Raw genomic sequence first — 6159 nt, forward strand, 5'->3', positions numbered from 1 at the left:
CATCATCAAATGTACTGATTCTGAGAGGTGCTATCAAGCAATTTCCATGGCCAGTAGAACAAATAAATACATTAATAGATAATTGTTTACCATTGATATCCCGGGCCTTTTTTTCAAATTTATCAATATTCTGAACAGACATTGGATATTCTAAACCCTCCATTGCTTCATTAAAATCATTTTCATATTGTTTATAATAACTTATTCTCTGAGGATTCCTTGAAACTGGAAACAAAGCAGCTAAAATACACCACAAAAAGCATTTCTGGTCGGTATTTTCTATGTTAACCACGGCTTTTTTGTTTTTAATATTGGCAGGTAATGGCAGATATGTAGAACCTTGTAATGGGCTGAATTCAGAAATATTAATATTTAACTTGTGTGGAGATCCGCATAGACTCCATCCAGACTCTTTTGCTGCAAATTCAGAGTGTTTAATATTCAATTGATCTATCAAACTGCTTATTATTTTGTCTGAATTTGTATTTGAATATACAGGTACAGTTTCTGTTATGTGGGGCTGTGTAAATGTTGTGCCATTTGGTTTCTTATATTGTGTAAACAATTTGAGGGACAGCTTATAAGAGCCATTTTGTGCATTTAGAATTGCCTGCACATCAGGATTTATACTGTTCAAAAACTTCTTAATACCACATTTTTGCTCTGATACAAACCGGTAATCCCTAAGTTGCCCATTAAAACTGCTATGGATAGGTAGTGCATAGCGTGGCTGTTTTGCTGCTCTAGCATTAACAGGTGCTTCATGCTTCCTTTTCAGACCAGATGTAGATGGTTGTGGGGGCAATGTTGATGACTGTACATAAGAATTACACTTGTGCCATTTGTAATATGCCTTGCTTAATATTTTATGACATCTTGGACACATTTTTGTGGTTTTTCTGCATTTCTTACGGTCACAATTAAACCGGTGCCTAGACCAATTAGAACTAGATATATTTTTTTTGCATTGATTGCAATATTTTTGATTTGGCATTTTTATTGTTTATTTATATAAAATTTCCTGGTCCAAAAAAAAACAGAACTATGGACAATATGCCAAAACAATTATAACAGCAGTTAGTGGCTGAGCTGGTGCTTTTATACCCAGACAACAGCAGTAACTAGGCTCTGGTGATCCCCATTATAAAATAATTTTGCTCTATTATGCTGTTGTTTAACACTCTTTACCAGGTTTCAGATCTGGGAGCTATCAGTTGTATATCAACTAGCAGTGAATATTCTCAAAATCTCACGTATGGAGATATTATTTTGCCACATGTATTTCAATCTTACACATTTTATCAGGACTCAAACCCGAGCCTCTTGTTTACAAGGCAACAATATTAACACTTTGCAATCAGGGGAGGCTTCACATTTTATCAGAACTCAAACCCAGAAGCCTCTTGATTACAAGACAATAAAAACCATGGGGCTATGCACCACACTCTACTGGGTCTCGGAACCCAGGAGCTATGAGCTTTATATCAATATACACATGGCAAAATCAATCTGAGGGGGGGGGGCTCATCATTTCTACACTAAAATTCAAGATTCCTGGGATTTTGACAGAAAAACACACTGTAAACAATAAGATCATATGGGAACTTGGCATAGTTTTAAGTGTAGGCAAATCTGTCAGAGGGGGGTTCATCTTTTCTACACTAGAATTCAAAATTCTTAAAATTAAAAGCATATCGCACTTGAAGAATTGGGGTATAAGCCCCTCTTGGCATTGTTTTAAGTGTAGTCAAATCGGGCTGTTCAATCATTAACCTCTTCTTTTCTACACTTATAAGTGGTGCTTGTTATAGCATCAACTATACTACTCATGAAACTGAATAAATTATTGCCAATTTTTCAATTGTAGGGTGCCAATTCTGTATCAGTAGTAAATGCTGTTTGATTTCACTATAAACGGCAAATAATCACTATATTGTAGAAATATTGTCTACACAACACACCGAGACACATACATACATACACACACACACACACACACACACACTTGAAAATGTTGAAGTCTTTCTTGTATTCATTTAGCTGGTATAAGAAAACCTTGTAAGTGTTACTATTTCGAAACAATAATATTATAAGAAACGAGTCGCACATTCATTGTGCGTTGAACTTAAAAATAAAACCTGAAAATATTTTGGTCTGTACTGGTTCCTTGTTCTACTGCGAGTACCTCTCTGTTCATTTTCAAGAGTAGAATATATTAATTGTTCTCTCTATTTAAATTTTAAGACAATAACATATATAGACGGAGCTGAAGATACTGCGGAGCATACGCACTCTTTTGATAACTCTTGAACATCCGGTTACTCAAAAGTTGTTCGAAGGACAAATAAGATTTTTGTTGCAAGAAAAAAGGATGTGAACTATGTAGCATACGGTTGCACAATTCGATCTGGAAAAAAATTATTGAGCCGAGTATCAATCCATAGGCTTCCGATGACATGGAAGACTGAGGAAAGCTATGGATACACACGGTATGAAGAAAGGTTCCGCACCAGACTGAACGCCGCCGTTTGTTCTGGTTCCACTTTTTTTTGTAGCTACGTGCATCGTTTAACTGTGTATAGTTTTGTGGTGATAAACACGTCTCTTACTGAAAGGCAGGGTGCGAAATCCTGGTGGGGACAGGGGGGATTTCCCCCCACCAACAATCTTGGCCTCAACACCTCCACCAAAAATTTCCAGGGGGGAGGAAGAATTTTTGTTGTAAGAACCAAAGATAAGAAATTAGTTTTGATTTCAAATATACTTTACTGAGGATAATGTCCAAGACACACACAATCTAGTGTAGTTGTGAACTTGTGAGTGCTCTTTTTCAAAAGATCATGAACAACTATATGTGCACAGTAAAAGTAAAACAATAATGCAGAACAAATAGGCTTTAACTAACAAATCTAATTGATTTATATTAATAGAAAGCAAAAACTTATACATAATGAGACTATTTCAACAATTTTTGTAATTTATTGTATCTTTATAACCAGCTAGAATTATTTTGCTACTGTACAAACATCTGACATAAAAAAGTAACTTTATATGTATTTTAATACTGTATTCTTTAAATATTTAGTAATGTACTTTTGTATTTAATAAAATTAAAAGTATATATATGCACACACACATTTGTGCCGTGTGTGTGGGGGGGTGTAGATTAATATTATCATCCCCCCACCAGGCTTCAATGATTTTGCACCCTGCTGAAAGGAGTAAATTCATGCAGAGAGAAGTAGCAGGTCTTATCTGAGGTTTCAACCAAAATCCTCAAGCCAAAGGCGAGGTTCATAACCAGGGTTGTTAAACGTCCATGAACCCTTAAATTCTAATGGGTTCTATTGGGTTTCGCTGCTGGATCGGAACCTTTTTTCCCCCTGCACTATTTAAATTCGGTCCAAGTTGCATATTGTTTCATTGAAAATAGGTTCCTTGACCGTATTTAAATTGATCCGGACGAAAGGTTCCTGGATCGAATTTAAATTCAGCCGGAAAAAAGGTCCCTGGACCGTACTAAAATTCGTCTGGAAAAAGGGTTCCTGGACCGAATTCATATACATCCTGAAAAAATGTTCCTGAACCGAATTGAAATACTTTACAGATAAAAATGTTACTGATTTCTCTCCCGGACGGGAGTTGAATTTATTTACAATTCCTGGACCTTTAATAACCCTGGGATTGTTAAAGATTCAGGAACCAATATATTCTAATGGTTTCTATTGGGCTCCGTAACAGGATCGGAACCTATTCTCTCTCACAATTTAAATTCGGTCCAAGTTGCGTATTGTATTATTTCAATCCGAAACTTGGACCCTATTTAAAGTCATCAGGGGAAAAAAAAAGGTTCCTGGACCGTATTTAAATTCATCCGGAAAAATAAAATCCTGGACCGTATTTAAATTCGTCCGGAAAAAAGGTTCCTCGACCAAATTTAAATTCATCTATAAAAATGTTCCTGGACCGAATTGAAATATTTTACAGATAAAAAGGTTATTTTCGGTCTAGAACATTTACGGTTGCTAATTTTCTCTCCTGGGTCGGAATTGAATTTATTTCAAATTCCTGGACATTTAACAACCCTGTTGATAACACACAGTTTTTACTAGAATTTGCATTTGCCATTTCTGCTCCTGTGGATTTGTTGGTCTGGTTTCACTTCAGCACACACAATATCATCAGTTTTATAGCATTCTCAAGGGGTCCCGGGTTCGATACCCAGTGGAGGCACATAGTGGTTCGGATCCCACTTTAAACTGTAGGTCCAGTCCCGATTAGCCTTACTGTGCGTAAAGTGGACTTAAAAACACCAATTAAATCAACCAATTCAAATTATAGCGTTCTATTTTCCTCACGTTTCCGTTTACAAATTAATAGTGTCCATCTAAACTTTTGTACGCTAATCGGGACTGAATTTACAGATTAAAGTGGGATCCGAACCACCATTTGCCTCCACCTGGTATCGAACCCGGGACCTTTTGTACGCTTTGAGTTAGTCGTGCGTGTACTGCAACGTTGTATAGTTGAGATACTTGTACATGTCTGCATACATAACTGTGGTCAAAATACAGTTTTTGAATAATCTGCACGCCATTGATCATCCAAAGGGTCCAGCAAGGTCACTCGTTAGTGATAAAGTTTTAACAAATACCCTTCCTAACCATTGTCGAAAAAATGCTGAAAATGAGTGCTGGGAGAAGAAATGCAACACAGCACCATAACGTATGAAGTATAACTTCTTCCCTGGTATCCACATAACCATAATCCATAACAATTCACCTGATCTTGCCCAATGTGGAAAACACGATTCATGCTGGTGCATTTACCGTCCGTAAATACAGAATATATTTGTTTGAATGTTTTGTGAAGTTATTACATATAACTTATCTGTAGTTTTATTCTACCTTTCTTTTATTCACATTGAACAATTTCGTTTTCCCCTTATAAGCATGTGTGAATGAGTATTGAGCGTGTAGGGTAGTGATAATTGTTCTGGAATTTCACTCCAATGGACGTAGGTTCAAATCCATGTAGTGAAAAACCTTTTCGTGAGTTTAAATTGTTCCCCACTGTTGTTAAATGATTTTCTTCTATTTGACATTAACGATGAGACATTATTGGATATAATATCTCCATTTCAATAAGATAGGATGGTTATTATGGTATAAATACGAAATTAGGTTGGTATTTTAATGGTCTAAATACCTTAAAGTTAAAAATCCTAGTAGGAAGGTTTTAATCCAACCCATCAAGAACAGAGGAACCCAAAGGTTCCACTTCATTTGTGGCAACTGAAAAAAGAAAACCAAAAATGACTTTTTCTCCTTAAATGAGGAGTATTTTCATTGAGCAATTGCACTTACCATATAACAGAACGTATGTTTATACAGGATAAGAATGTCATTGAATTATGGGTGAATTCATGTTTTGAGTAAGTCATTATTATTAATAGAATAAAGAAAACAGTTTTTACGCAGACAAAAATGACGGTTTTTACGTCAAGTAATTTACTAGTAAATTACACGTAGTTTACGTAAAATGCGTATCTAGTAACTCAGTTGTCCAACTCTGCTTAACACACAAACATTGGGACTACTTTGAGAAACAGAAATGTTGACTTCGGATGTTTCTCGACTCTCATATACACCAACATTTGTGCAAAATCAACAACAATTTAATAGTAACTCTTTGTAATTCTTGTGAGTTCAACTTTTTCACTTGTCTGTATATCCAGTCTGAAGGCGGAATACCTGACGCACTGCTCTCGCAACGAAAAAACTGCGAGGCCTTTGTTACGCCACTGGGTCAATTAGTTCAAAGCTCTTTCTATGCCCTCTTGTTAATTAAACTGAAACATACGCTAAAACATAAACGATTTCCAAACTCTGCATGTATAATGTGACATTTCCTGCAAAGTTATTCAAATTCAACATGAAAAATCTAAGAATTGAATCTGGCTTCTGAGGCACATAAAGTGCTTCCAAAAGTATACGCTCTATAAATTCCTGATACGTGTACATGTGCCTAAACACTGCAAAGTTTAATTGTTTATTATATTACTTTCGGAAAATATGAGCAATTATTGATAAGTTATGAACTTAATCTCAGTGGAACGCATTTATTTCAGGACTTGCACATTTAAATCAATCATGCTAC

Source organism: Lepisma saccharinum, chromosome 11 (assembly GCF_977018435.1).
Source record: "Lepisma saccharinum chromosome 11, izLepSacc3.1, whole genome shotgun sequence".
Lineage (NCBI taxonomy): Eukaryota > Metazoa > Arthropoda > Insecta > Zygentoma > Lepismatidae > Lepisma > Lepisma saccharinum.